This window comes from Marmota flaviventris, chromosome 18, assembly GCF_047511675.1.
Source record: "Marmota flaviventris isolate mMarFla1 chromosome 18, mMarFla1.hap1, whole genome shotgun sequence".
In the NCBI taxonomy this organism is placed as follows: Eukaryota; Metazoa; Chordata; class Mammalia; order Rodentia; family Sciuridae; genus Marmota; species Marmota flaviventris.
The window spans coordinates 44,928,280-44,937,009 of NC_092515.1; positions in this window are offsets into that span (position 1 = coordinate 44,928,280).

The following is an 8,730-nucleotide window of genomic DNA, read 5'->3' on the forward strand; positions in this document are numbered from 1 at the left end:
GGTGTGTGGAGGTTGAAGATCCAGCCTCTGCTTGAGGATCCACAAGCCCCTCTGTTTCCCAGGGTCCGTGGCCACAGTTCAGTCACTTGGTAAATAATCAGTGACACGAGCCAGAGGGGTGCCGGGCAACTGCAAGCAGCGGCAGTGTGTGAGGTGTGGACTGCGCCACGCGATGGTTCAGGGAATGGTGGCCCTGACTGTTGGGGGCATTGCTGTCACCAGGGGTGGCAAGGTGTCTGGGGAGAATCTCAGCTCTTTACAGGGGCTGAGCACCGTTGGAAGGCAGTCGCAACACACCGCCACGCCTTAGCGTCGGGCCAGGGTTGTCTTATTCCAGCAAAGTCCCCTCAGTGCCCAGCCCCAAGCTAGTTTGCAGAGGTGACCCTGACCCCTCCGTGTCCCTGAGGAGCTGCTTGTCTAGAATAATTTAGGACTCGAGTTGGCCTGGAAAGATGTCCAGGTGCTGCGGAAGCACAGCCAGTTCTGTGTGGCAGTTCTGTCTCCAGCAGACAAGGAGGACCTCAGGGAGAGAGCCCTCGATCTGGGTGTTGACCGCTCTGTAGGAGTTTGCCAGGTGGAGGGAAGGGATGGTGTGCTGGGGACAGGGAAGGGCCTGAAAATAGGAGAAGCCTATTGTGTCCAGGAAGCGGGCCAGCCAGAGCGCCAGGGGCAACAGATCTCTGTGGGGTGTCCCTGGTATTAAGTAAGTGGCACTGGGGGTGACAGAGTTTCTCCCCACCCAGCTCTTCCTCCAACTCTTTACTGTGACCTTGTGCAGGTTACCATTCTAAGCCTCAGTTTTCTCATCTGTGAAATGGACATGATATGCTCCCTTCCCCCAAAGGTCGGTTGCAATGACATTGATGACATTACCTGGCACGTGTGTTTGGTTCATGTGAGCCACACTTGAAGGCCTAGCTGCCCAGGAAGCCTCCTCAAAAGGGGATGTCTACTTAGATAGTGGCAAACCAGCTTATGCCCCTCACCAGTCTCTTGAGCCTCTTAAGGATACAGATATTGTTGTCTTCCAAATACCCAAACTGACCAAGGAAAATTATACGTAAGCTAGAGTCCTGCCCCCGAGAGGCCCATGTCTCACCTCCCCATCCCCCAGTAAGTGTCAGCCTTCATCTGAGTCACGGGGCACGGGGAGAAGAAAGGGTCCAAGGGGATTCTCTGGGAGAGGCAGAACCCTAAGGACAACCCCTTTAGGAGAGGATAGTCCCTCCCTAGCACCAGGTGCCACCATGAGCAGCTCTAGAGGAAATACATTCAGCCTGCATTTATTAAGCACCTATACTATACCAGTTCACTAGAGAGGTAGGGAGCACCCAGGGTTCTGATAAAAAGTTCAGGATATTTTCCTGAAGGCTCTGGCAAATGATGGAGGGGTTTTCAGCAAGGGAGTGACCCACTCTGCCTTTAAGAGAGAAAACTCTGCAAGCAGCAGAGGAGATGAACTGTCAGCCCACTTACGTCTCCCTCCCTAGACACACACGTGTGTACATGCACACGCAGCCACAGTTCACACGGGCACACCACAATCGTGAATGCAGACACAAGAGTCGGCGTGTATTTTTAGAAAGTGAAGCTCACAGGCCCCAAGATCCTTCTTGAACCTTCTGGTGTGAAATCATAGTCCCCTGATCAGTCATCCCTAGCAGGCCTGGGGAGATCACCTCCTACCCTCCCTTCCCCAGGTCAGACGCCCCTGGGTTTCTACGGAGACTGAGGGCAGGGGGTGGGGGGTGTCAGGCCAGCCCATGGTTCACACTAGGGAACCTGATTAGTGTCAGGAGAGGCTGCAAGGAGCCACCTGGAGAGTGGGGTTCCCAGGTCAGCTGCCTCCCAGCCCCCAAGCCCCCCAAGAGCAGTAAGAACATCAGGGATTTCCACACTGACCTCCAGAAGCGAGTCACCAGCAGTTGTTCCTGCTCCACCTATGAGGATGCGAAGTTCAGAGAGGTGAAGCATTTTGCCCAAAGCCACGCTGCCAAGTAGTGGCTGAGTTAGATCTGACTTCTGAGAAAGGTTCCCCAAAGAGAACTCCCCAGTTCATTTATTAAAGAGAAAAACCCATTCAGCAATGCTTGGTTAATGGGCTCCACCAAAACATGGGACCCCTTGGAGGGAAAAATGTATATAATAAAGGGGTCCCTAAGGGAGACAGGGTGGGAAATTCTGGACCTGCTTCTTGCAGAAAAGCACTGTATGCAATGATGTCATCCCCAAGTTCAGGGAAGGTGGTGGCCTCGGGAGACCTGGAGGGGACAGCTGTCTCCCCTGCAGGAACCCGCTGGGTTCAGCATCCCAAAGGTGCAGTTTGGTTTCTGCAAGCCAAGTGAGAGCCCCAGGAAACGAGGAAAGCCCAAGAAACGAGAACCCTGACTCCTCCTGGTCCCTCGTGTCTCTTGGGCACCCACCAAGAGAGTGAACCCGCTGGGATTTTTAGCAGCCTGGGAGAATGGGTTATTTTGGGAATGGAGTGCAATAAGCACTCAATATTGGAAAATGTTTCCTCTATTGCAAATAGGGGTTACAGGGACGTGGCACTGCCTGGCTGTCCCAAGCATCTGGGCATCACACTGAGTCCATATGGGGGAGGGGCAGGGAAAAGGCCTTTACCTTCCAGAGGCCTTTCTTTCCGAATCAGTAGTTTAATATATTAAGCACCCTCTAAAGGATTTTGCCAACTGACTCTGAGCTTTGGAGTCAAAGTGACCTGGACTGTGGTCTTGGCATGTGGTTGGAGGCTGTGTGATCTTGGGCAAATTACATGGTCTCTCTGAGCCTCTACTTCCTTTTTTTATAAAATGAAGAGGAATAAAAGCATCCTCCTCTTAAAGTTGTGAGGGCAGTAATAATAACATGGTTTGACAGGAGTATCAGGGAACACCCTTCCAAAACCATCTGTGACCTTGCAGTCACCCCTCACACTCTACAGGTCTCTTTCCTAATGAGGACATTAGGCTGCTCTTTGTGGGTTCTTCTGCCTCAACACTTATAAGCCACTTGTGCTACCATGGCACACTGAAGGTGTCCAGAGCAGTGGGACCCCCCCCCATGTCTGTGAGACAGGAACCCCACAGCATCTCCAATTCCCACTCCAGGATCCGTCCAAGAGAAATATCCCCTCCCCCCCACCTGCCCCCTGCACCCCTATACTTTGTAGCTCAGGGGTCCCAGACTGAGCACCTGTTCCCAAGGTCACCCTCCTCTCCCCCAGAGGCGGGCAGCTCAGGGGACTTGAGCGCCTGGCCTGCAGGGGCGGTGTGCGCTGTGTGGGCGTCCCTATCACCTGCCGTTTGTGTCTCCGCAGGTGAGTGGAGGGGCCTTCCCTGCCAGAAGTCAGAGCTGTGCCCGTGGGCAGGCTGGCTCCGCTGTTCTGCTCCAAGGATTACATGTCCTTCAAACGCCCCTGCCCCTGTAAGTCTCCTCCCCGGCATCCTCCACCACCCCACTGGGGGCCCAGGGACGGCAGAGCTCAGAGCTGGGGTTACAGAGAATGGCTCTAGGACATTTGGCCAAAGAACTGCAGGGGTCTGACCAGGGGCTAGTGTGGCAGACAGGTGGGGGGAGGGGAACAGAAGACCCCTGATTTCTGCTGGATCCTCCTTCAAAACTGAAAATCCCATTCTTCTGGGTCAGCCCATCCCAAAATGTGGATTGGAGGCATGTTCATGGGATCACACAAACACACACACACACACACACATGCACACAGATACCAAATATGTGCAGGAAGTCTTACGTGAGACACGTTAAGGACGTTTTGTTGCTGCAGGACTTTTCAGAGCCTTTAATGTGTTATGAGTCACCCACGGGAAACAGCCTCCTGCACTCCCCAAACTTAAGTGCCACAAGACTGTTCTGTAGGATTGGGGTTCCACAGATCACACTCCCTGGGACAGACTGTCCTAAAGAACTCTATCCCAGGCCCCACCAGGGAGCCTCTCCATACTGAAGTCATTAGATACGTTTGCCCCAGAATCATCTTCTCATGGCTTCCTGCTGCCCACAAGTCCAAGTGACAAACTCAGCCAGGTGACTCCATAGGGTCTGAGAAAGCAGCACAGCCCTGCCCTAGTCCCCACCAACTCTGCTTTAAAGACTCATGCCACCTGCTCCTCCCATGGCAGTCACCTGCTTTCTCCCATTATGTCCCCTGTGCCCCCTTATAATTTGGGGGGACATTCATAATGGCCCCATATTTTCTCCTGGATAAGTCAGGACTTTGAATCTGGGTGAAATTAGGGAACCCCACCCCCAGCCTCAGCTGTCATGTCCCCACTCCTGGTCCAGGGTGTCTGGTGGACACCTTGCCCCCTTGCTAACGTCTGTTTAGATTTCTAACACTTGTCACCTGTCCTGAGTCGCGGGGTGGCGGCATCTCTTCCAGTCTAAGTCCAGTTGTTAAATCTTGGAACATCAGGGGTCTGCTGCACCGGGAGGCAGGGGAAGCTGCAGATCCCATCTCAGTGGGACCCTCACCTCGTGGGCGGGAGGAGTCAGCCATCTGTTCATGGTCCAAAGAGTGTGTCCTGCTGGTGGGGGAGCTCAGCCTGGCCGCTGGCCACTGTGGGTACCCAAGGAGGTTACGGGTCAAGAGCTGCTGAGATTATTTCTGGGGGGCAGTACAGGCTCAGTCCGTTGTTGTCACTACAGCTGTGGCACAATCAGGAAATGAAAGCCCAAGTCCCAGGCCAGGTGACAAAGCTGCTGTTCAGCAGCACCGTGGAGACCAGAGACACCCGCCTTGCAGCGTCTCGCCTCTTCCTGCTGGTGAGACAGTGGCCAGGCATAGAGAAGGCTGAGGACGCCGAGTGTGGAGGGCTTTCCAGAACCTTCTGGGGTTGATCCCAGGCCCTTGGGAGACTGGTCCATCTATGTAATAGAAGCCACCCATGCAGGACACCTCTGCCCATCCACCTCCTGAGGACTCCAGGGTGTGGTCACCACTACTCTGGGCCATTCAGAAGTGGTACCTGCACATCTCTGAATCTCTCCTCTCTCAGCCCCCACTCTGGCAGGCCTAAGGGCCTGGCATGCAGTAGGCACTCAATATATGTGTGTTGGATGAATAAATGTATAACCAAACATCTGGATGAGTTGCTGCAGGTGGGGAGCTGTAGCTCCTGAATCTACCCCCAGGCTCTTCAGGCTACACAATCCTCATCTCTGAGGTGGAGGGGTCCCCCAAACCCTCTGGGTTCCAGGAGCTGGGACTGCCGTGGGGCTCCGGGGAGCCTCCTCATCTCGCAATGTCCAATCCTATTCCTTCCCTTTTCTCCAAACTCATCTAAGAAGCCCCTCCTCTGCCATCCTTCTCAGCACCCCCAATCTGCTTCCGTCTGGAGTCCACACCCGGGGCAATCCCCCACCTACCTCGGCTTTGCCAAGTCTGTCCCGTAGTTTCTGGTCTCGGTTGCACCTGACCCTGTTGGCTGCTCGGCTTTTCCTGGTGATTTCTTCCCTGGGTTCCCTGTCTCGGGGGCCTTCTGGTTTCTTCCAGCTGTTCTGATCATCTGGCCACCGTCTGTGGTCTCCTTTGGCAGTGGAGGAGGGGGATTCTGCCTGCCACTACCCCAGGGTGCTGGGCCCCCCGGCTCCCACCCAGCCCCTGCCCTCCTCCTTCTGCTTCAAGATCTCACTCTGCTTCCAGCCGCAGTCAGTGGACTGGTCACTTTCCAAGTTCTGTCCCACCTTAATGTCTTCCTCTGCCTTCTCCTGCCTATCTCCCCTGGTCAGTCCCCACTGACCCCTCAGATCCAGCCTGTCCCCGGTGGAACCCCTGGTCTTCCCCTTGAAGCCAGCTTTGCTTGATTTTGCTGTTTGGATCTGGGCATCACCACCCACCCAGGCCCTCAAAGGCCAGAAATCTGGGTGACCCTCAGTCTCCCTCCTGTGCATACACCCACTGGTGCCAGCTCCTCAAGGGGACCCTCTAATCTCTCGTCTTGGCCCCCTCTTCAGATCCATCTAGAAATTCTCACTTATTAACCAGCCTGGGTGCTTGCTCGCTTGTCCATGATGCCAGTAGAAGAGAAGCTTCCAGAAAGCAGAGATCGTGCCTGCTGTGTTCCCTGGCTCAACCATAGTGCTGGGCTCAGTGCCTGGAAGGGAGTGGGTACTCAGCAAATGTCGATAGAACAACTGAGCAAGGTCTTCACATGGGTCTTGGAAGGGACACAGGACCACAAGTGTCTCCCACCTCTAAAAACACCAGGCTCAGAAATGCTCAGGAAGAAACCCAGAGGTCCCAGGAGGGACCCTGAAAGGGCCACACATTCCTTCTTCTTTTTTTTATTTTTTATATTTTTTAGTTGTTGATGGACCTTTATTTTATTTATTTGTATGTGGTGCTGAGAATCGAACCCAGTGCCTCATGCTTGTTAGGCAAGCGTGTTACCACTGAGCCACAACCCCAGTCCCCATTCCTTCCTTTTAACACCTCCAGGGCTGCTCTGTGCATTTGAAAACAGAGAACTGTGTAACCCTCCTAGCTCACTAACTGATCTTGCCAGGTCTGGAAAACTTAGGGTAGGAGCTGGTTTGTTCCTGTTTGGTTCCTCCACCCCTAAATCCTACAGAGTTTAGAAGGGCAACCAAACAAGTCCCCAGAAGAAAAAATAAGACCAAAAGTTCCCTGCCAGGTGCATGGGGGAGGGTGGCAGAATGAGCAGTGTCGTCCCACCTACGGGCACAGATCTGCCGCTCCTGCAGGCGCTGGGGAGGTGGGATCACCATTGGCCTGGGGAGTTGGGCAGGCAGCAGGCAATCCAGGCTGGGCCTGCACACCAGCCCCTTTCCACCTCTCCTCCAGTCTTTCAGTTCCCCTCGGGACCTCTGAGAGAGGGGAACAACAGCCCTCCTTGTCCCAACACTGGGAAGATGAGAAGACTGAGGCAGAGAAAGGAGACAAGGACAAGACGGGGGGAGGCAGGGAGCCCTGGGCAGGGAAGCCCCCAGGCTTTGGGGCCGTGGCTGTGAGAGGGCAGTCGGGTCCCCTGCCTTCAAGTTCCAGCTTTCTGAGCCACTTTCCAAGCTTCAGAGACCTGTCTTGAGCCCTGCGTGAAGAGAAGCATCAGCCTCGCTCCTCAGGAGACTGGAGGTCGGGGAACCTTCTCCATCTGGCCCCACTGGGTAGGGCAGCCCAGGACCCCTGGGGACCCAGGCTCCAAGAACAAGTGCTTCACAGCCTCTTCATCACCCAGCAGATGGCAGCTCTGTGGGACTCCCCATGAGGTGGGGCAGCATGCCTCCTGCTGGTCTCCCGGGACAGATCTGGGGAAGGAGGGACTTTGGGGCTCCAGGGGAGACTGGGCCTGGAGCCCAGCAAATTGAAGAAGGGGAAGGTGGCATCCCATGGCCCGTGGAGCAGTCAAGCAGGCTTGTCTCTGCCGAGCACATGGTGGCCTCCCACAGGCTGGTAGGAGTTGCCTGGCCAGGCCCCTGGGCACCTTGGGTCTCCCTCAGTTATTGCTGATGGAGTGGACAATGCCTGGATCCGGCGCAGCCTGGCACTAACCCTTACATACTGTGCAACCTGGGGCAATCTATTTCACTTCTAGAAACCTCAATTTGCTTATCTGTAAAATGGATACAGTAATGTGGTTTTATGTTCACATTTGGCTTGTCCAAGGAAAGTCTAGACTGGTGTCAGGCTCTGAAAAGATGCCCAAGAAACTTGAAAGTCTTGTCCTTTTGGCCATCTTCTCTCTATATGCCTTAGTATTACATAGGTCTTTAGTGACTGAGAGGGGAAAATAGAGAGGAGTGGGAACGCTGGAGATGAACTTGGGGCTTGGACTATGTGTTCGCTTTCTGTCACTGTGACAAAATACCTGAGGTAATCAACTTACCAGGAGGAAAGGTTTATTTTGTTTCATGGTTTCAGAGGTTTCCGTCCACAGTCACTTGACCCCATTGCTTTGGGTGTATGGTGAGGCAGAACATTATGGCAGAGAATATATGGCAAGGGAGGCCTGTCCTCATGGAAACCAGGAAGTGATAGAGGAGGCAACTTGAATCGCAGTATCCTTTTCAAGGGCACATCCTCAGTAACCTAACTTCCTCCCACTAGGCCCTGTCTCTTAAAGGTTCCACCATCTCCCAAGAGTGTCCTGGGTTGGAGACCAAGCCTTCCATAGAAGGGCCTTCGGGGGACATTCAGGATCCAAACTGTAGTAGACCAGATGCTACTGTTTTCTGCTCTGCTCATGGTAACAGTTACCTCTACAGAGACTCAGCTGTCAATAGAAGAAGGATTTGAGGGCCAGGAGGAAAAGTGATGGGACTCCAAAATTCACCACTGCTGCACCCAGGACAGACATCACTAATCAATTGCTATATTCTTTCCTACTGAGCCTGGGGGCAACTTCAGATTCTCTCTAAACACATGCAGGCACTACCCAAAGGTCATCAGCCCATGCAATGAAACCCTCGTGCATCCCTTGCTGAGGTCCAACTTTGAAGTCGGCAAGGGAACAGAGAGTCTCAATTTTCTCATCTGTAAAATGGAAGTTGATAAGAGTACCTACCTCAGGGGGGGTGGCTGTGATCTCTTGCGGGCGAAGGGCTTACAGGTCTTGTGATCTGTACTTTATGTGACCTCTTTGCTTCCTCGAAGAAGCTGTACAAGTGAAGGGTCAGCGAGCCCATTCCTCTCATGAGGAAACTGAGGCTTGGGAAGACAAAAAAATTTGACTGAATGACAAAGCTAGTAAATGG